The 22,652-nt window shown below is 36.8% G+C and overlaps 5 long non-coding RNA genes across 5 annotated transcripts; 2 read left to right on the top strand and 3 right to left on the bottom strand.

Moving 5' to 3' along the window:
• Positions 1-1,491: 1,491 nt before the first annotated feature.
• Positions 1,492-2,122, bottom strand: LOC117376535 (uncharacterized). Its single transcript, XR_004541769.2, has 4 exons — positions 2,078-2,122; positions 1,944-2,007; positions 1,617-1,670; positions 1,492-1,531 (listed from the first exon to the last, which is right to left on the bottom strand). It is a non-coding gene; the product is annotated as an uncharacterized LOC117376535 (long non-coding RNA).
• Positions 2,123-5,214: 3,092 nt separating this feature from the next.
• LOC117391541 (uncharacterized) lies at positions 5,215-5,549 on the bottom strand. Its single transcript, XR_004543006.2, has 3 exons — positions 5,510-5,549; positions 5,338-5,422; positions 5,215-5,260 (listed from the first exon to the last, which is right to left on the bottom strand). It is a non-coding gene; the product is annotated as an uncharacterized LOC117391541 (long non-coding RNA).
• Positions 5,550-6,534: 985 nt separating this feature from the next.
• LOC117375121 (uncharacterized) lies at positions 6,535-6,992 on the bottom strand. Its single transcript, XR_004541669.2, has 3 exons — positions 6,943-6,992; positions 6,664-6,730; positions 6,535-6,592 (listed from the first exon to the last, which is right to left on the bottom strand). It is a non-coding gene; the product is annotated as an uncharacterized LOC117375121 (long non-coding RNA).
• Positions 6,993-20,360: 13,368 nt separating this feature from the next.
• Positions 20,361-20,717, top strand: LOC129456500 (uncharacterized). Its single transcript, XR_008648799.1, has 3 exons — positions 20,361-20,447; positions 20,518-20,589; positions 20,661-20,717. It is a non-coding gene; the product is annotated as an uncharacterized LOC129456500 (long non-coding RNA).
• A 1,548-nt stretch (positions 20,718-22,265) lies between these two features.
• On the top strand, positions 22,266-22,573 carry LOC117375135 (uncharacterized). Its single transcript, XR_004541671.2, has 3 exons — positions 22,266-22,306; positions 22,374-22,409; positions 22,514-22,573. It is a non-coding gene; the product is annotated as an uncharacterized LOC117375135 (long non-coding RNA).
• The last annotated feature ends 79 nt before the right edge of the window (positions 22,574-22,652 follow it).

Here is a 22,652-nt window from a genome sequence, read left to right as displayed (position 1 = left end):
AAATCTCTACTGAAGTAAAGGTAAATAGCAGCTTACTTGAAAACTATTGCTTCATGACATCACAAGGTAGAACAGAGCATTGTGAGCTTTAGAGATGTAAACAGACTAATAATATAGGAGTAGTCAAGTGTGTGTGAATGAAACAAAACACAACTCCAGGTATGTTTTTGAGGATGTAACAACATTATAACATGGCTTAAAGCTCACTAGAATCAATTTTGTGCAATATAGGACCTTTAAACTCTAGATCGCTGGGGTGTCTTAGTAAATTCAGACTTCTAAACTAATCAGCTTTGTCTTTGAAATTCATAAGACAAACTTTATTGATCCACAAGAGACATGATTTGGCCACAGCAGCTGACACATCACAATATAATAACAAAGAGCAAAACTATAAATGGTAATAATACATTCAAAATAAGTAGCGACAATAGCAAGAGACTGGTGTCAAATAACAGAATAATGACATATAATAATAATAATAATAATAATAATAATAATAATTATTATTATTATTATTATTATTATTATTATTATTATATAATGTCATGTGATGTTGTCAAAATCAAGGCATTAGAGAAGTTTCCTCAAAAGTAGATGATAAAAACTCATAGATCTGTAATAAAATATAGAGCTGCTCTCAATCAATCAGATGAATACGCAGTCTGCAGTTAAGAAATACAAACACTTAAGTACAAAACTTACCTGGGCAGCCAAGACCACACGCCCTGACAACTGTTTACAAACAGAGTCTGGATCTATATCCTGTCTCTCTCATTTCTGATGTCTGAGATTAACTGGCAGATTGACCAAACAACAAATCTTTGAATCTGAAGTAAAATAATGTGTATATTTTGTTCTTAGTTTTCTAGAGGAGACGTCTTCCATGTTGGGCATGACTACATGCTTCCTCATGTGTTCATTTGTCACATAGTCCAATTTTAGATTTTTTCACATTACGTTGTGTGTTCCCCTGTATTGTCCATTTATTAGTATGATATTTTTGAAGACCGTTATTCACATCAGATGCTTCTTACTGTGTTGATTTACACTGCATATATCACTAAGGGCAGAGGGGTGGAAACAGGGACGTAGGTGACAACACTGATCTGCAGTGTGAAAGATGCAAGTGAACATTCTGCTTGGATAAATTCAGCTTGAGGACATTTATGAAAACATTATGGAAGAATTATGATTTATGACTTATGGAGGTCTGTGTTTGTAGTCACTGAAAGATTGCATCTGGATATCTTTACCTGAAAATACCCTATTGGCATATATATAATTATTATATTTATCGTTGTAGGTTGTTTGCTGTATAAAACAATACAAGACGGAGCACATAACTTGCTTTTAATAATGCTTTTTATTTCACACACATTAGTACAGCTTCAGCCCAACTGTGTGGGAATAACATCTCCAAACACTTTCACCCTGATAGTAATGCCTGGAGTGCCTGGATCAGTGCAGCGAGATGCAGCTGCTGAATTGTGGTGGCTGCAGTTGTGGTGGTCGCAGTTGTGGTGGTACTCTACAAAAGACAGTGAAAACAGTGAATAGTTTCTAAATCCACATCATTTACTGATGAATGTTCAAGTCATTTAGTGAAGCCTTACCTCCCCTGAGCTTGATTCATCAGAGCGAACATTACGATGGTGCTCCTCATTCATCTGCAGACAAAATATTTTGTAAATGTGATCACATTTTCTTCTTTTGCCTTTGGTCTGTTTTGGATCACTCAATACTTTCAATCTAATTTGACTTTTTAGTGCCGGCAAAAGCACCAGTGTGATATGGATCTTTACCATTACAGTAAAGTCACTGATGATACTAATGTGCATCCATACTACCAGAACACTGACAAATATCACCTGTACCACTGTTTGAATGAATAGCCTGTAGTCTTAGTCTTTTAGATATTGTAATAGTTATATTGGACTTACAGGGGAAGCCAAAGTAAGGCTCAGGAGACATCCCAGAATCAGAGCTACCTTCAGCATGGTTGCACTGTAGAAAGAGCCACAGTCTCATTAACACTGCATACAAACACTGCACCAAATAAGTTTTATATTCTTACCTTGTCTAGTCTTGTGTTGCTTGTCACACAGATGAGACAGAGGAGTGTTGTGTTGTATGAGGACAGTGCGTCTCCTTTTATACAAGACTGAGAGCAGAGCTTAACTGATTAGGTTTTAAGAAAGACTTATTAAGAAATAGCCATTGGTTAACTTTACCAGGTGTGGAATACTGTGTGGTATTTACAATTATGACATTCATTATTATTTTTAATAAGATTAAAGTTATCATTATTATTATTTTTTGTACCAAAGGCCTAAAATTCTGAATGAGCCCAAGATAAGATTGTTGGGGGATTCTGTTATTTTAAATAGTTTTAATTCAAACATGCAGAGACAGTCAACTATATTCTTATGAGCCCATGTTTACACTGTTGCAATTTATGTTGTGCAATAGTAATAGTTTGACACATTAGGAAGTCATTTGTAATGTACTAAAATGTATTATCTATAAATGTATAAATTAAGCACTTATGTAAAAAAAAATGCCTTCAGCCTACCCAAGCCCCAGAAACAAAGCAAGGCTATTTTATTTGTATACCACAATTTGCACACAAAATAATTCAAAGCACTTCACACAATAAGAAAGACATTAAAATCACAATAAAACAAAGAAAAAAAAAATTATCAAGAAACATAATTATCATATAATTAACATTAAAAGAATAAATGCAGAATATTCACAGCTAAACAGAACTGTTTAGAGCCTGGATTTAAAAAGTACAGAATTTAAGGTCATAATCATTTTAGTGGTTAGTAGCGTAGATAATGAGAAGACATGTATCAGGTTGAGACACATGCTGTAAAATACTATGATCATGGGCTTATTTCCATTCAGTGTTCTGCTTTTTTAATGTATTTTTTCTATTAATTGTAAGTTAAATTAAGCACGGACAAATATGCAAATAGTATGACCATGGAAAACAGCACTCGACAGTGTCCCATCAGTAAGCACATAGTTGGCTGAGTGCACAGGTAGGACTCTTTGTGTTGGCTGATGTGGTCTCGAGGCTGCTGCTGAAAGCCCACACTGGCACAGTTTGAATGTAAAACATGACAGAGCAAAATTATGCTTGTTTTGCAGTGTGGTCAAGCCTAGTGCCTGTAATGTTATAGTTTTATCTGAGTGCAATACAGCCAATGGAGAATAAAATGCACACAAAAACACTATCGTTCACACAGCAGTGTTTTAAAGGTGTCTTGTCCAAGGACGGTACTGCACTGAGCAGGGTTTGAACTGCTGAGCTTCGGATTGATGCAGGACCACTGAGCCACTTCTGCCCCACTATGGCCCCACTTCTGTCCCGCTATAGCCCCACTATGGCCCCACTTCTGTCCCACTATGGCCCCACTTCTGTCCCACTATGGCCCCAATATGGCCCCACTTCTGCCCCATTATAGACCCACTTCTGACGCACTATGGCCCCAATTCTGCCCAACTATGGCTCCACTTCTGCCCCACTATGGCCCCACTTCTGCCCCACTATGGCCCCTCTATGGCCCCACTGATCTCCAGTTCCAGTAGCTTCCAAGACCAGGCGTTCTAGAGGTGCTATTGAAGTAGAGACATTTATACCTTTAGCAGCATTGTTGTGTAATCAAAAATTGCTGTTCTTACGAGTGATGATCTGAACAGATAAGTTAAAAATGTGTTCCTGTTGGTGATTTAGTGTAACCAATGACAAGCCTAATCTGCACATTCTGCAATCCAGTAAACTCGTTCTGAATGACTAAAGAGGCATGACGCAATGTTTATTTGCCTGTGAGTCTGTATCATCCCACCCTGTGATTACTCAACACTCCTTTGATATCTTAAGATGGTGGAATAGGCTCTGTGAATTTTTCTTTGGTCTTTTTTCAATTAGGATGTGTCTAATGTTATAATCACATGTGTAATTTGCTGTTAGGATGTGTGTTCATACTTATAAAGTTCTGTATTTCCTTTCGCTCTAATTGCCTTAAATCAGTGGTTCTTAACCTGGGTTTGATTGAACCCTAGGGGTTCGGCAGAGGTCAAGACACGCACCTCACTCATATGATTTGAGGATTGCAAGCATCTCCAGACGCTGGCCGTGTCCCAATTTGACAAATGCACCCTTTGCTGTGCCTATCGAAGTACCTGGCCGACTTAAATGAGCCGTTCGAACAGCATAAAAACGAAGTAAAAGGAACAGACTTTGCTGTGAAAAAGACATGAGAATGGTCAAGGTGAAGCCACATATTTCTGATCTGGTCTCTCAAAGGAAACAGCAGAAGTCTGGTCTGGTCTGGTCTGGTCAGGTCATGGCTGTGTGTTAAAATGTTAAAAATAATAAATAGCATAAATACAATAAGTTCATTATTGGAATACATAAGGTTAAAAAATGTTATTATTTCAGTGTGGTAGTATTAAATAAGGTCAAGTCTTTGTGAAAAGGTATGTATGTAATTTGTTGTGAGTTCATGCTCTGTATTGGTTTTATTCTTTGAACACAATGATGTTAATGCACGGTTCATTTTGTGTACCAGTAAACATACATGTGTCTTGAATATGAAAAAAATAATATTTTATTTTTCAATAAAGAAGGGTTTGGTGAATGTGCATATGAAACTGATAGGGTTCAGTACCTCCAACAAGGTTAAGAACCACTGCCTTAAATGCATTGGAGTCCAGAGATCAGTGCCAACAAACAGCTGAAACAGACCTTGGGATAACTTAAAAACTCAAACGAAAACTGTTCAAGAATCATAAGTCTGTACAATTGGTGACCGTGTCAGATAAAAAAAAATCCATGAAACTAAGGAACATTTGACCTGTACCATGTTCTTTATTTTAAAATAACATTTATATACATCTGTAGCATACAAAGTAATGAAAAAGCCACATAGTCAACTATCCATGAGGGCATCTTATTGGAGTGCGACCTCTTCAGCCTTGGCTGCTCAGTAATGCCAACAGAGTCGTCACTGCAGTTGGGTTGGATTGGGCCTGGGCCAGGAGCAAGGGAAGCAGGAGCTGAAGCAACTGGTTGTTGGTGATCATGTTGTTGTTAGCCACGTTGGTGTTAGCCATGTTGCGGTTGTTGTAATTTACCTGGAAAAAAAGATAACCATTCAATATAGTGATATAATGTGAATACTTCTTTCGTAGTCTCACGTACTTCATTGCTGCTGGAGCGTTTGACCCTGGCGTCTTCCTCTTGGACCTTAAAAACATTCAAATGATCTTAACACAGTCCTTTAAAACTATATTTTAAAGTATCTATTTGCAACTTGGACTTACTGGAAGAGCAAGACTTAGTCCAATGAGCACCAGACCAGCCATAAACACTGAAAAGAGTTTCATTGTTGCTGGACTTGACAGATTTCTATGGAAACAAACAATATTAATCTATAATCTATAGGAATATATAAAAAAAAAAAAAAATGAACAGAGATAAACAAGGAATGCGTACCACTGAACTGAGAGCTTCACAGCAGATTTCCGTAGTGAACTGGTGGTTGCAACGAGATCGAGGAGAGGGTCTCCTTTTAAAGCAGTGTCCCACTCGCTTCACCCAATCAGATGAGTGCTATTGGACATTTGGCCTTGTACAAAAACACAAGGAAATGTTGTAATTGGAGGATAATCCTGAAATCCATTGTCAGTGCCAGACTCTCAACTAATCTCAGAGGTTAAGAAAGAAGTGATGTGTCACACTTGTTGGTAGTGCATATTTCAATACAGGATCTCAGACATGAGGCAGTGCGTTGGATTCTGAAATTTTTGTTTGAATCACAAGCACTCACACATTTCTTAATGCAGGACGAGGCTGATTTATCACACAATCTGCTTAATAGTTAGTACAAATGTTTTAAATGGTGGTGTCTGAGGCGTTGAGTAACTTTTTTCTGCTACTAATATTATAAGATCGAGTATATAGAGCCTGTATTTTAAAAGGTTACGATGAATATGTGCGAGATTCAGTTATTTCTAATTATCAGTGTTATTGTTCGGGCTTTGAAATAAACAGGTCCACAGTGAAATCCTCAGTTAGTAAAGACACATGTCGTTTGTAGTTCCAACTTTGAAGGGGGAAATGTGAAAGTTTTACCTTTTAAATGTTTTTTAAAAGTCTGTATTGTTCATGTTCAGGAAACCAGTTGTGAATGTCATTTTATTCTAACTACATCTAACTAAAAATAAATAATTAGGTCTATTTACTATTTTCAGAACTGAATTAGATGATACATTTGTTTATAGGAAGTGAGCAGACAATAGATTATAATATTGCTGTTTATTAAGCATCAAACACACCATTAGTAGTTTTCTGTCTAACATTTAGACAACTACATCTGGAGCCATGGTCTTTGCAGTGCCTGATTCACCCAGAGGCAGCAGTGGTTGTGGTGGTGGTGGTGGTAGCAGTGGTAAGTGTAGCTAATGCTGTGATCAGCGCTTGCAGCAAGGCCTCCAGAGGGTTTACGGTTGGGGTTGTGGTTGCCTCTGTGGAATCAGAGTCACTGGAGCGGGCGATGCGCTTGTGCTCCGAGTCCGCCTGTTGGAGAGGAAGAACATTCTTAGTACAGCAATAGACTCTCTATGTTTTACTAAAGGCTTAGGTCTTACAGTGGAGGCCAGAGTCAGGCACATGAGACATCCCAGAATAAGCACAACCTTCAGCATGGTTATACACCTGAAAAACAATACAAAAATTTTAATAAATGAGAGTTCAAATGTCCCCATTCATTTGTTTATGGGTGCAAAGTTCAAGCAGATGTATCATTTAGGTTATATTGTCCTAGTAGCTAAGTGCATAATAGTTTTCATTGCATGTTATTAAAAATAAGGTGTCAGTACTTAATCAAGTACACTCTAATGGAAGTACACAAATGAAGAGTAACCTACCAGTAGTCTTCTCAGTGGATTCCAGTAGAGTAGAGGTGGGTATAGGTGGTTGATGTCAATGGAGGCACAGTCCCTTTTTAAAGCAATGTCCAGCTCCCATCAGCCAATCAGGTGAGTGCGTTTGGACATTGCGCTACACAGAGGAACTGTTGTAACTGGAGGATAATCCTAAAATCCCTAATCACTGATGTCACTTATCAAATCATGTTTACATGGCACATTGACTGGCATTATATTTCACCAATGATTTAATAACTTAAGTTGATAATAAGTCCCCAAGATTTGAAATGTAGAGATTTCAATGAGCCAATGATGTGTCCATTACAAATTTCTAAATAACAGGTAGAAACAAACTAAACATAAATCATTTACAGTCACTTGGATCAATAGCAGTTTGTAGTGGCGTGTGAGGAGTAAGCAGACCTCATACAGTTATGTGATCCACTGTTGGATCACATAAGTTTTCAGTCTCTCTGGTGGCCTCATAAACATCATAGTTGTAGTCATCTTGGTGCTCGTCCCCAGTGAAGTTTCCTCATGGAGTGAGCAAATAAGAATTTGGCTTTACCTTCTGACTAGAGATCAACTGATGTGTTTTTTTCCATATAGATTGTTTAGATGGTTGATAAGCTCTGCCGGTACTTTTGGACCGATATGTAGAGCCGTTACTACAAACTCACTTCCAGTCCTTTATCCCCTGAACCCATAAGAGAGCTGTGTAGTCATGTTTTGTGCAGTTACCTCTTTGCACTCAAGTGTTCAAATAAAACATGATCTGTGTTATTTAAGCAGCAGGTGGACCAAAAACAAAATATCTACCTGTGCTGAACATTAAAGCAGATGCCCATATGTTAAAACATGCAAATAAAGTGATATACCTAGACTTTTGACTACTTTTTCTTAATGACAACAGTTTCTGGACTGTGGAGACGGAGGAGTGTGGAGGTTAATTCAATAGTGTAGTGGTATCTCAATCCATGGCATTTTCAGCTGCATTAATTCTTGTACTTCTATATATATATATATATATATATATAAACCCAAAAAACGAAGTACGTATTTTGTAATTTAAGTTTATGTTGTGTGTGTTTCATTTTAAAGTGTCCCATAATGTCTACAGTTGTTCTTATTGTATTTTTAGTCTCCATCTCTGATTGTAGATCGACTAAGCGAGCAAAAAGACATTTGTCTACTGGCTTAGACAAAAAGAATACAGATATTACAAATGAATGGTTTATTTGATTGTTGCATGAGCATTTTCAAACTCTTTATTAAGCCGTTCCCCACTGTCTCAGCCGACTGTTTGGGGAATAGGGGTCGTCATAGTTGTAGTAGTTGGTGTAGATATTTGTTGTGACAAATAAATTATAGAGGATTTGAAAAAATCATTAACTCTTGATTTTTGTTTGTTTAGAGCAAATTATACTTTACGATAATAACAACTGAAAACCATGACCTCATTTGAATCAGAAAAAGAGCGAGCAAGACATCACTCCTTTCTCATTTCAAGCTGTAGAATGGAAATGGGTTGTTTAGATGACAAATGTATGATTGAACACAAATGAATGTATATTTAGACTTACAGGAGAACCCAGAGTCAGAATCAAAAGACATCCAAGAATAAGAGTTAACTTCAACGTGGTTACAAAACTAAAACACAATACACCAGTTGAGCAACAACAGTGCTACTAATAATAAGAGATTTACTTTTTTAAATAAATTGGATGTGTATTACCTCCAAGTTTTGTTTTTGTCTGTCTGCACCTACAGTCTTTACTACATCATATACTAATATTCATTTAGGTTACTGTGGAAATGTATATGATTAATACTAATGCTGTCAAGTTCATTTTTCAATTGTTTCAAACGTGTTCTAAAATGTCCTTTAAAACAGCACTGACCACCACAATAATAGGGATGGGGCATTATTATGTTTCACAATAGTGATGAAATCTGAAATATTCTTAGTTTAAGAAGTTAATGGGCCTGCAAAAAAAAAAAAAAGAATTCTGCGTCACATTAACACTGTGCTCTGTTCTTTAGCAATTCACCAACATCCAGATGAACGTCACTTAGTTATATTTGATTATTTATGTATTTTTTCCATAAAAATTCATGTCTGGGAATATGGAAATAAACAAATAACATGCAACACACAAAATATACAGATTGCATTAAAAGTGTAATAATACTGTAAACCTTCTTCATCCCTGTGCAGAGGAGCGCACATGTTCTCAGGATGTGATCTCCCAGAACATCATCAGTAAAGCCTCACACGACGGGAACACTTTTTAGGCCACGATTTAGGCCCTGATTAGCTTCTTCCTGATTTTAGGGAGGTGTGACTCGACGTGTGATTTAAGTTAAACTGTAGCATTCATCCTTATGTCCAAAAGCCTAGTATTTTCTCTGCACATCCATGGCACCCAGGCCCACTCCCCATAGTAAACAAAAGACTATCATTGATGTATTTAACCCCAAATTGAACTACATGCTCTGAACAGGCTTTACATCTTTTATTTGCAAAACATAGTATTTGTTCATATTTGTATTTGTATGTTTTGTCTGTTGTTATATTTTTCCAATAATTATACAATGATAGAAACACACTGGATTGCAGTGAAAGGTAAAGAGGCTTTATTTTACACTACGCCATACACATACTCTCAGTACAGTGTCTAGCCAGCGGCAGGGGTGGTGGGGGCAGTGGTCGTAGTTGTGGTAGTAGTAGCTGTAGTTGTAGTTGTGGTAGCAAGCAGGTTGATCAAAAGCTGAAGAATTAATGAATTTAGGGAGGAGGAGGAAGAGACCATCTGTCCCTGTAAAATGAAAACACATCAATATGAATATATTTAATATCACGATTAAACATATTTTTCAGTGTTCATGTAAACATGTCACTTACAGAAGACCCTGACGAGCGAGCAAAGCGTTCATGCTCCTCCTGTATCTGTAAAAACAGGCATTTACAATCATATTTGTACAATTTATATACATTTTAAAGATTGCTGAACTTACAGGAACAGCCAGAGTCAGGCTCAAAAGACATCCCAGAATAAGCACAACCTTCAGCATGGTTATACACCTGAAAAACAATACACAAATTTTAATAAATGAGAGTTCAAATGTCCCCATTCATTTGTTTATGGGTGCAAAGTTCAAGCAGATGTATCATTTAGGTTATATTGTCCTAGTAGCTAAGTGCATAATAGTTTTCATTGCATGTTATTAAAAATAAGGTGTCAGTACTTAATCAAGTACACTCTAATGGAAGTACACAAATGAAGAGTAACCTACCAGTAGTCTTCTCAGTGGATTCCAGTAGAGTAGAGGTGGGTATAGGTGGTTGATGTCAATGGAGGCACAGTCCCTTTTTAAAGCAATGTCCAGCTCCCATCAGCCAATCAGGTGAGTGCGTTTGGACATTGCGCTACACAGAGGAACTGTTGTAACTGGAGGATAATCCTAAAATCCCTAATCACTGATGTCACTTATCAAATCATGTTTACATGGCACATTGACTGGCATTATATTTCACCAGTGATTTAATAACTTAAGTTGATAATAAGTCCCCAAGATTTGAAATGTAGAGATTTCAATGAGCCAATGATGTGTCCATTACAAATTTCTAAATAACAGGTAGAAACAAACTAAACATAAATCATTTACAGTCACTTGGATCAATAGCAGTTTGTAGTGGCGTGTGAGGAGTAAGCAGACCTCATACAGTTATGTGATCCACTGTTGGATCACATAAGTTTTCAGTCTCTCTGGTGGCCTCATAAACATCATAGTTGTAGTCATCTTGGTGCTCGTCCCCAGTGAAGTTTCCTCATGGAGTGAGCAAATAAGAATTTGGCTTTACCTTCTGACTAGAGATCAACTGATGTGTTTTTTTCCATATAGATTGTTTAGATGGTTGATAAGCTCTGCCGGTACTTTTGGACCGATATGTAGAGCCGTTACTACAAACTCACTTCCAGTCCTTTATCCCCTGAACCCATAAGAGAGCTGTGTAGTCATGTTTTGTGCAGTTACCTCTTTGCACTCAAGTGTTCAAATAAAACATGATCTGTGTTATTTAAGCAGCAGGTCGACCAAAAACAAAATATCTACCTGTGCTGAACATTAAAGCAGATGCCCATATGTTAAAACATGCAAATAAAGTGATATACCTAGACTTTTGACTACTTTTTCTTAATGACAACAGTTTCTGGACTGTGGAGACAGAGCAGTGTGGAGGTTAATTCAATAGTGTAGTGGTATCTCAATCCATGGCATTTTCAGCTGCATTAATTCTTGTACTTCTATATATATATATATATATATATATATATATATATAAACCCAAAAAACGAAGTACGTATTTTGTAATTTAAGTTTATGTTGTGTGTGTTTCATTTTAAAGTGTCCCATAATGTCTACAGTTGTTCTTATTGTATTTTTAGTCTCCATCTCTGATTGTAGATTGACTAAGCGAGCAAAAAGACATTTGTCTACTGGCTTAGACAAAAAGAATACAGATATTACAAATGAATGGTTTATTTGATTGTTGCATGAGCATTTTCAAACTCTTTATTAAGCCGTTCCCCACTGTCTCAGCCGACTGTTTGGGGAATAGGGGTCGTCATAGTTCTAGTAGTTGGTGTAGATATTTGTTGTGACAAATAAATTATAGAGGATTTGAAAAAATCATTAACTCTTGATTTTTGTTTGTTTAGAGCAAATTATACTTTACGATAATAACAACTGAAAACCATGACCTCATTTGAATCAGAAAAAGAGCGAGCAAGACATCACTCCTTTCTCATTTCAAGCTGTAGAATGGAAATGGGTTGTTTAGATGACAAATGTATGATTGAACACAAATGAATGTATATTTAGACTTACAGGAGAACCCAGAGTCAGAATCAAAAGACATCCAAGAATAAGAGTTAACTTCAACGTGGTTACAAAACTAAAACACAATACACCAGTTGAGCAACAACAGTGCTACTAATAATAAGAGATTTACTTTTTTAAATAAATTGGATGTGTATTACCTCCAAGTTTTGTTTTTGTCTGTCTGCACCTACAGTCTTTACTACATCATATACTAATATTCATTTAGGTTACTGTGGAAATGTATATGATTAATACTAATGCTGTCAAGTTCATTTTTCAATTGTTTCAAACGTGTTCTAAAATGTCCTTTAAAACAGCACTGACCACCACAATAATAGGGATGGGGCATTATTATGTTTCACAATAATGGTGAAATCTGAAATATTCTTAGTTTAAGAAGTTAATGGGCCTGCAAAAAAAAGAATTCTGCGTCACATTAACCCTGTACTCTGTTCTTCAACAATTCACCAACATCCAGATGAACGTCACTTAGTTATATTTGATTATTTATGTATTTTTTTCATAAAAATTCATGTCTGGGAATATGGAAATAAACAAATAACATGCAACACACAAAATATACAGATTGCATTAAAAGTGTAATAATACTGTAAACCTTCTTCATCCCTGTGCAGAGGAGCGCACATGTTCTCAGGATGTGATCTCCCAGAACATCATCAGTAAAGCCTCACACGACGGGAACACTTGAATGATTTAGGCCCTGATTAGCTTCTTCCTGATTTTAGGGAGGTGTGACTCGACGTGTGATTTAAGTTAAACTGTAGCATTCATCCTTATGTCCAAAAGCCTAGTATTTTCTCTGCACATCCATGGCACCCAGGCCCACTCCCCATAGTAAACAAAAGACTATCATTGATGTATTTAACCCCAAATTGAACTACATGCTCTGAACAGGCTTTACATCTTTTATTTGCAAAACATAGTATTTGTTCATATTTGTATTTGTATGTTTTGTCTGTTGTTATATTTTTCCAATAATTATACAATGATAGAAACACACTGGATTGCAGTGAAAGGTAAAGAGGCTTTATTTTACACTACGCCATACACATACTCTCAGTACAGTGTCTAGCCAGCGGCAGGGGTGGTGGGGGCAGTGGTCGTAGTTGTGGTAGTAGTAGCTGTAGTTGTAGTTGTGGTAGCAAGCAGGTTGATCAAAAGCTGAAGAATTAATGAATTTAGGGAGGAGGAGGAAGAGATCATCTGTCCCTGTAAAATGAAAACACATCAATATGAATATATTTAATATCACGATTAAACATATTTTTCAGTGTTCATGTAAACATGTCACTTACAGAAGACCCTGACGAGCGAGCAAAGCGTTCATGCTCCTCCTGTATCTGTAAAAACAGGCATTTACAATCATATTTGTACAATTTATATACATTTTAAAGATTTCTGAACTTACAGGAACAGCCAGAGTCAGGCTCAAAAGACATCCCAGAATAAGAGCGACCTTCATCATCATGGTTACACCTGTAGAAAAAGAACCTTGTAAAAACATATTCTTGATGATTACAGCTAAACATTGTATGAAAAAGCATTACCGTATGTTGCCTTGAATACAACAGATAATGAGAGAGGGCATTCTGCTCACCTTATATACAAACTGTGAAGCCGCTTGCCACACCATTGAGAAATAGATTAATATTTGTTTCTGCAGCAAAAGCTGTGGTTGTACCTGTCTTTGACCACAGACTTAAGCAACATTCATGTAACGATTGAGACATGGTCAGATCATTTATCATTTAAATGTTCACTGTGCAACTTCACCTGTGTGACCCCATAGAGATGTTATGCTTTGTAATGTTGTAATGTTCCTCGTGTATGGCACTTTATTTAGCTCTTAGCTTATATCTCCATGGATACCAGTGTCACCATCAGACCAAGTAACAGGTCAGATGTGGGAAGCAGTAAGAATGTGTGTTTTACCATGTATTTTTAGCAATAAAAACTATTGTAATGAATAAACTGAATATACATAAATACATTTAACATCATATTGTGGATCATTCAAACAGATAAAACAACTGAAACAGGTAGCAGCTCTCCACCGGAAAAGTTACATAGTGCACCTTTAAATAAACAGTATAAGAGTCAAATATCTTTAATTTAAATCATCAAAAATCAAATGTATTACTGTTCTGTGATGTTATGAGGGTTATTATTGCTGTTAGAGGTAATTACTACCCCAGATGGTGGCATCATTGTTTATTTAAGAAACACAAAAATTTGGAAATATTATTAATAAGTTCCTCGGTAAAACTATTGACCTCATTCGGCCCTGCCCACTTTTACTGTAGATGCTAATAAACTGTGCTGTCTTTGTGGTGGAACTTCCAGTTAAGTGGGAATCAAAGTTTTGCTTGAGAGATCTGATATAAAATAGGTTGATTTGTATAAAATGTTCAGTGTTCATGGGACCAACAAGTTAACACTGCATTGATTCTCTGGGAGGTGTTAAAACAGCTCTGTAGTCAATATAGAACTTATTTGCTGTTTAGATCTGCAGCCCCATGCGAAATAATACACCTGGTGGTGCTCAGGGCAACTTCAGGAATAAGATGGACAACAAATCACATGGGACGGCCTAGATATGGTCACATTTTTATATAACACTTTTCCACCTTTGAGCCACTCAAAGCGCTTTACATCAAGGAATTCACCCCCATTCACTCATTCACCCCAGTGTACAGTGTCTAGTTCATTACATGGCATATATTATTTTTTATTTTTGTTTGTAAAATAAAAGAAACTTACACTGGATTTCATCAAAAGACAATTGACTTTATTTTGCACAAAACCATAGACATAATGGGTTTATTGACAACACGAGCACTGCATTTCTCAGGTGTGGTGTCTAACCAGAGGCAGGAGTAGTAATAGTTGTAGTAGTAGTTGGAGGAGCAGTGGTAGTGGTAGTAGCTGCTGTATTGGTGAGCAGTAAGCTTAACAGTTGAAGAAAAAATGAATTGTTTGAAGAATAAAACATATCTTCCTGTTTAAAGAAAAGAAATGGTAAGGACAGAGCAAACACATCAATCAAACCAAAATCCAAATGTGATCTTTACCTCAGTAGATCGAGAAAGACGTGTTTGCACCTTAATGCTCTGTAACTGTAAGAACATATATTTAAAACCTCATAAAAACATGACAAAAAATACAATTTATAGACTCTTGAACTTACAGGAACTGCCACAATCAGGCTCAAAAGACCTGCCAGAGTAAGAAAGACCTTCAGCATGGTTACACCTGGAGAAAAAGAACTTTGTTAGAATGAATAGAGATGTAAACGAATGCAAAAACATGATGAAAAACCTTTACTGTAGCTGTGTCACAGTAGCAAATACTGTCTACTGATCACCTCAAGTCCAAGTCCAAGTGTTTCAGCTGTGGTTTTCCTGACTTTAGCAACAGACTTAAGCAGTGGTCTGTTACGAATGCCAATAACACTGCGGTTTATTAAGTAATCTGAAAACTATTGTCACATGAGTTTGAACAAAAATATACAAATTTGCAGTATTTTCCGAACTATAAGTAGCACTTTTTTATAGTTCGCCTACATGTGAATGTATGTGTGAAATATATGTGTTTTGTTTTTATGTGAGCTCGGGATGTGTTGTTTTTTTGTTTTGTTTTTTTTTGGGGGGGGGGGGATTGTGTTTTTGCTGTTATTATGTAAACAATAAAAAAAATTTGATCACAAAAATATATATAATATATAATATATGTGTTTTGCTTCATTATTATGCATTTTTTGGCTGGTGCGACTTATACTCAGGAGCGACTTATAGTTCAGAAAATACGGTAGCTGTTTTGGGACACAGTACTTATCATGTGTACAATCTCTTTATTTAAAAATGTGTTTATTCTGTTTTATTTTAGTTGTGTCAAAGGCATAAAGTGGTGCAATATCTACACTCATCATTAAAACCGTAGCTGCTAATATGCTCTATCTACTCCCACCACCACCAACCCCTTACCCATACTTAGGTAAAGTGGGTGAAGTGCCTTGCTTAAGGACATGGACTGTTCTGAGCGAGGTTTAAACCAGTCCATGAAAATATCTTTCCTTCATCATTTGCCAAACATGCTCAAAGACTCTAAATATATTCTTATTTTTCTGCAACTCTTGAGGTACACAAAGGGCTCTGTTGTCCCCCAGAGTCTTAGCAGCCTAGAATTGGACCGTCTTTCTATTCATTTATATCCGAGGGGGGCCCATGTGAGGCTTCTTGCCGCAGGGGCCTCCAGATTTCTACTGACGGGCCTGATTAATGGAGATAATGCCTGTATGACATTAAACTGACATTAAACTGTCCTCACTGCTCAAAAAACGTTCTCATTGTGAATACTGTCGTCACTCCACAGATCTGACCTGTAACAACGCCTGCTGGGGTCAACTGCTTGTTGTGATGGAGAGAGATGTGTTTAATGTTGTGGAACATTCCAAGGAAGTAATATCATTTGTATGGAGTAAATCCTGCGGCGTACACCCTCCACGAGAGACAAGTCACATACCTGTAAGACATAGTGTTCACTTGTTTCTTTATATCACTGAGATGAATGCTGTTGTTGTGTCCTTGGGCAAGAAACTTAACCCACCTGAATATGTGTGTGTGTGTGTGGGGGGGGGGATAAAGGCATTAGCGTTAAGTCCTCGGGTGACGATCACACACACACGACACAGAGCTGGTGTTGTAATGTGTTGAGCAGGAAATGGGATTATCTTATACACACTTCATCTCATTAATATGCACAACTATTAAGAAACTACAGTTATTAGGTGTGGTGACTAGACAGACTCAAACCACTGTTGGAATGCACCTTAGGTTTTTAGCGCAACACTAAGACATAACGTTGTACTTCCTGTCCAGTGTTCACTATTGATGTGTTTCATTCAGGGATGAAGAACTCAATTTTGTAACTCAAGTAAAAGTAAAAGTATCACGTGAAAAAATCTAGTAAGTAAAAGTATTTAAGTATCTGTTTAAAAATAAGGAGTAAAAAGTATTTCACACAGATTTTCAGGTCTAATAAAGCTTCAATCAATCAACAACAATCAAACAATCCTTTTTTTTTTTTTTTTTTTTTTTTGCAGTTTTTCTTTGTATAGTTTTGTTTGCTCAAGTTATAAATGTGTTACAAATAAACCCTCAGCTTTTTCAACAGGTCTCAGATTATAATAAAAAAAATACTTGTCCTTTTCAGTTCAGTTAAAAAATGTAGAGTAGAAAGTACAGATACCTGCTGTCAAATATAGTGAAGTACAAGTAAAAACCATCCACTTTGCTCTTAAGTAAAGTGCAGATCATTAAAATGTTCAGTTCAGTGCTTTACTACTTTTACTTTGTTCTGTTCCACCACTGCCGGGTTTCAGATGACGTCACAACATTAGACCTGTACAGTGAATTGGAAATGTGGTTTAGATGCTGCTGTTTTCAGTTATAAAAGACTATAGCGTGAGATCATGGGCCTTTTTACAAAACAAATTATCAGGTCCAACATCTGTGAATTTTCTTATGTAAATACCATATAGTCAATAGGGAAAACTGGATGTTGTCCCCCAACAGGGACTATGGCACAGAGACAGTGAAGAGCAATGTGTGAGGCATAAACTCTATCTGTGTATGCTGAAGTATGTCCTTGTTTTAAATTTGTTTTAAACTAAAACATTTCAAATTTGTCTAGAATACAGTATAGCCCTACTATCACTATTAAAGGGCCTGTATTATGTTGGTGTTTTGTTTTTTTGTTTTTTTAATCAATTTTTTGGCCAAAGCACCCACAGGGCATAGGGCCTATTGCTTTCACAATGATGCTCAATGTTGTCAAAGGTAGTGTGACACGCTCATGTCCCCAAACACACTCCTGGCATCGAGCTCACTGGGAGGTCAATGGGCACTCATCATTCGCCATTGACCCCACAGTGACATGGGGAAAGTTGAGAGCTTTCAAAAATCATACAATATGTCATTCTAATATTAACGGATACATGGCTTTTGCTAAAAATATTAGCCTCTATTATTATAACTATTATGGCCCAAGCATGACTGCACCAAATAAATCACTCCTGAGAGAAAGAAAACATGCTCAAAAACTCTTCAGAATCTGCACAAAATTAGAGATTGACTCAAATTTAAGTTACATAACATCACCAAGAATCTATATTGCAGGATGGCTCAGTGGCGCCCTCTGGAAAATTTAAATATATTACGAGATAGGAGAGGGCGAAACCTATTTTTTCATTGTTGGCACATAAAACTTGGAGCACATGGAGCATCTCAAGACAGACAAAAAAGTATATTATGGCCTCGCCCTGAACCACACGGGACGTCAGCCAGACGTTCAAAATTTGGACCTCATATTTATTCAGTTTGTCCAAGAGGTTTGATTCAACAGACTCTAAACTAAGGCCGCATCATCAGGACATATCTGGTGTCAAAAGTTGTTAAAAGAATCGACATAAGTCTCAGGGTGTGGTCATGACGAGCTCTTAACGAAGCAGCCATTTTGAAAGCTTCAAAATCCATGTAACTCTTGAAAAAAGCATCAGATCTGGACCAACCCAATGTTGCGTTTGTGTATTTTGATGAACTGGACATAATGATGTGTGAATTAAACTTGTAGCTTTAAAAGTGTGGGCCCTTTATCACTGCTTGCAGATTTAATATAATGTTGCTTCCTCACCAAAAACAGACCTGGAGCTGTGTTTTGTTTCAGTCACACATGTTTGACACACAAACCCTGCAGATTTAGTTCTTCTCTCACACTGAAAACACTCTGTTCTACCTTGTGATGTCATGTGGTGATACAGGAAGTGCTCCACTGTGTTTTTAAACTCCACACACCTTCTCTAGAATTAGAAATAGACTTGGATAATTTCAGCCCCGGAATTTCCATCTCTCTACTGAACAAAAGGTTAAAAATAGCTGTTAACTTGAAAACTACCACTTCATGACATCACAAGGTGGAACAGAGCATTTTGAGGTTTGGGGATGTAGACACACTAATGATAAAGTGTTACTCAAACATGTGTAAATGAAACAAAACACAACTCCAGGTCTGTTTCTGAGGAGGTAACATGACTTAATGCTCACAAGAGTCCATTTTGTATCATATAGAACCTTTAAAAACAGAATAAACGTACAATTATATGCAAACTGTACGTGAAATATTTCTGTCAATGATGATCAAAGTTGAGTTTCTGTATTTTTGCTCTCCAGGTTTTACAGTGCTGCCTCCTGCTGTGGGGCACTCCACCTCTTCATAAATGAGCGAGCAGTGTGACGGAGCCCTGCTGAGGGTTTAACAGAGCTCACACAGAGAGGCCTGTGTGCGCAGACGGCACACGGGGCACGCAGCAGGGCCCACGACGAAGACGATGAAGAAGATGAAGAGGGAAAGGTGAGCACTGAGCAGAGACGGGCTCATGAAAAGATGTGCTTCAGGTGTGTGGGGCAAGAAAAGACACAGAATGAGCACCATTTTGAACTGACCATGTCTTTTTATAACTGCTGAAGTCTGATCTATTCATCAAACACACATTCCCCACAGGACAAAGATGGACTCCATGAAATTACACTCATACTTTTTTTTTATTTTTATTTGTACAGAGACCCACAGAGAGCACTCTCTTTTCATGGGTGCCCTATTAAAAAAAAATACAAACAAAAACCAAACAAAACTAAGCACGAGTCTATTTAAAGTTTAAAGTTTCCAGATTATTAAACTGCATGTGTGGCACCAAAGTATCAAAATTTGCTTGTCCTTGAAATATATTCCAATTATTGTGAAGCAAAATAACCAAAAGCCCTTTTTACCACCTCCGTTCTGGTGCAGCTCGTCCTTAGACTTATACAAACACATGATCTTGTAGTAAACGTTGCGTCCCGTGTCAAGGATTAACGAGCAGCTGAGATAATCTGTCAGTCTATCATCATAGTTTCTTATAAATACATTTCAGACGGTGTTGTTCTGACAGATTTCTGACAGGTTTCAAAGTAGAGTCTGAAGTCTGTGTGTAGATTATATCTCCATAATCCAGTACAGAAACAAAAAGGTTGGCTTGAACAATTTATCTTCTGTAATTTAATGCGATACAAGATTTGTTTTAGCAATAGAATGATAATTTAGACTTTAAACTGTTACATAATTCTGAGATATGTATGTTTAAATGATATATTTACACACCCTAAACTCAAATTATACTCAGTAAATATGAATTAGTAATAAAACTGGATAACTTTGCAAAATAGATTGTAAATAGTGAGCCTAATCTTTACAGGAAACAGGTGCAGTTTGTTAATCCTTGTTTATTGCACATTTGAGAATTGCTGCAAACTTATTTCAGGAATTATGATGCTGCTCCCAAACCTGTTAAGTTAGTTTAAGTAACACTGGTTTGCCCATTGTTGAGTGTGAATACTTTGTGATGGCTCAATAACTCACGGTATAGTCTATATAAGAACAAGTGACCGAAGCCTGGACACACATTCAGACAGAGACAGGGACTACGTATAAAACATCTGCAAAAATAGTGTCTGACAATGAAGGTTTTTTCTGTTATCGCTCTATTTTTGGCGGTTGCTGCTGCTCAAGTACGTAAATAAACTCATGAACTACTCAGAAATTATAAATCAGTTTTTTAAAGAGTTTTTTGTGTTTTAGTCGGGTGATGATGATACAATGGAAAGTGAAAGTCCTGAAGATGAAGGTTGGCCGGAACATCCTGCAGTTAAGGTATGAATGTTTATCAAAGCAGATTTTTTTAAACATAAAGTTGGCCGCATTCAATTGTTTTTTTGATGAAGCCAACTGGACGTCCTTGGCTTCCTTACAAACCCGGAGATTCGAGATTGAAGCACAGCGGTCCTGGAGGGAGGAGTCCAGGCCTCCCTTTTTACAAGGTAAACACACCTGGTTAAAAGAGGTTTACTTGTTAATATTTACCTAAAAAACAAGATCTAAACTGTTGCATTTTCTTTGCTACAGAAGCCTATAGTGTTTTCTCCCATCTTCAAGGTAGGAAATCAAGCTGCGTCATATACAGTGCACATTTTCAGAAGATAATTCAGTTTTTATTGCTGTTATTATTATTTTAGATCGACAATGTGACATTTCAGGTAACTGTATGACACACAAAGTGATAATTAAATGTATATATTTTAAACTGCTAATAATTCATTGCAATCACAGAACAGCTCAGACGTCCAGCTGAAGGAGGTGAGCAGCGTGCACATGTTAGACTTTGGATTATAGTGTTTTCTTTCATAACTGAGTGTTTGTATTTTCAGGGGGAGAACATTTTCTTTTTGATGAAGGTAGGTCTGAAATCTTTAACATAGTCTATAGTATTACAGACTGATATATCTGAATAAAACATCTCTGTTCCTCAGGAAACAAGGCCCCCTTTCAAGGTAAATGACATAAATCCAAGTCTAACTTTTACACAGCATTCACTTTGTATCTAACAGTTATTTCTTTGTTTTTATAACAGCAATATGTGAAGCTCACCTACAACTCCACTGAACCAGTAACTCAGATCCTCCCAAATATATTCTGTACTGTCACTTAACAACTGTCTCTTATTTAACATGAACTGTTTTGTCTTTTACAGAACCAAGTCACCGTAGAGTTTGGAGAATTGCAGCCGGTGAGTTAAAGAGGCTCAGCTCATGGAGGTGATTACATTTATTTCAAGTCTTGTAATGTGTTTGTTATTTCATATTTTCAGCCCGCTCGTGTGTTTTTACCTGTCTTCAAGGTAAGATCATTTCCAAAAACATTTAGCATGTTATTCTACAAAAATAGTTTATGTTCTCAATAATAATAATGTTATATAATGTTAAAATAATGTTCCTTTATGTTGTAGGTTGAAAATGTGACGTTCCAGGTAATCAAAACTTTTATTTCAACTGTCAAAAATATTTTTTATTTATATTACAACATGTTTAACAAATGTGTTTTCTTTCTTAGAACATCACAAGTGTTCAGCTGATGCAGGTAAAAGTCTCTGTTTGTTTCCCAAACTCCACTCAAACTTTACATGTACTAATCAGTGAAACTCTAAACTTTAAAGGGAGAGAATCTCTTTCTCAAAGTGAAGGTGAGTTTTTGACACTGTCTTTGTATAAATTACATGTTGAGAAAGATCAGAAATGAGTAGATCTGTGTTTTAGGGAAGAGGACCACACACCCCTCATCACTTTAAGCCCCGTCACTTTAAGGTAAACAGAGTATTCTTCACAACATCAGCTAAACGATGATATGTGTAGTTTATAACATGTACAACATGTGATTATGTTGTAGCTTCCCTTCCATCCACCACATAGTCCTCCATTTAAGGTATGTCATGTACTGTGTACTGTTGCTCTGAAGTATGTATTTCACTTAACCGTGTTTGTTCTATTGTTTACAGGGACAGTATGTCAAAGTCACCTACAACAGCACTGAGCCTGTAAGTTTAAACAGCACATCAGAGCCTAGAGTTTAAACACATCAACTTAATGTTTCTCCTTTTTCAGGGCCAAGTCTCTGTTGAGTACGGCATTGTGCGATCAGTAAGTAAAAATGTATTAAGAATATTTCAGCATATTCCCATGACCATCTTCCCATATTTACACAATTACTTTTTTTTTTTTTTACATATTTATTGAATAATTAGACCTTCAGCATTAGGAGTCTGAGTGAGGAGGAGGATGACTGTACTGTACAGAATGAAAAGGTGAGACTCATGTAAATTTGACTGTCAAATCTTGTTTCTAATGATATTACTTTACTCTTTCTCAGGAAGAGTAAAGAGA

Source organism: Periophthalmus magnuspinnatus, chromosome 1, assembly GCF_009829125.3.
Source record: "Periophthalmus magnuspinnatus isolate fPerMag1 chromosome 1, fPerMag1.2.pri, whole genome shotgun sequence".
In the NCBI taxonomy this organism is placed as follows: domain Eukaryota; kingdom Metazoa; phylum Chordata; class Actinopteri; order Gobiiformes; family Gobiidae; genus Periophthalmus; species Periophthalmus magnuspinnatus.
Note: the sequence above shows the minus strand (reverse complement) of the source record. Positions and strands in the feature narration are given on the sequence as shown.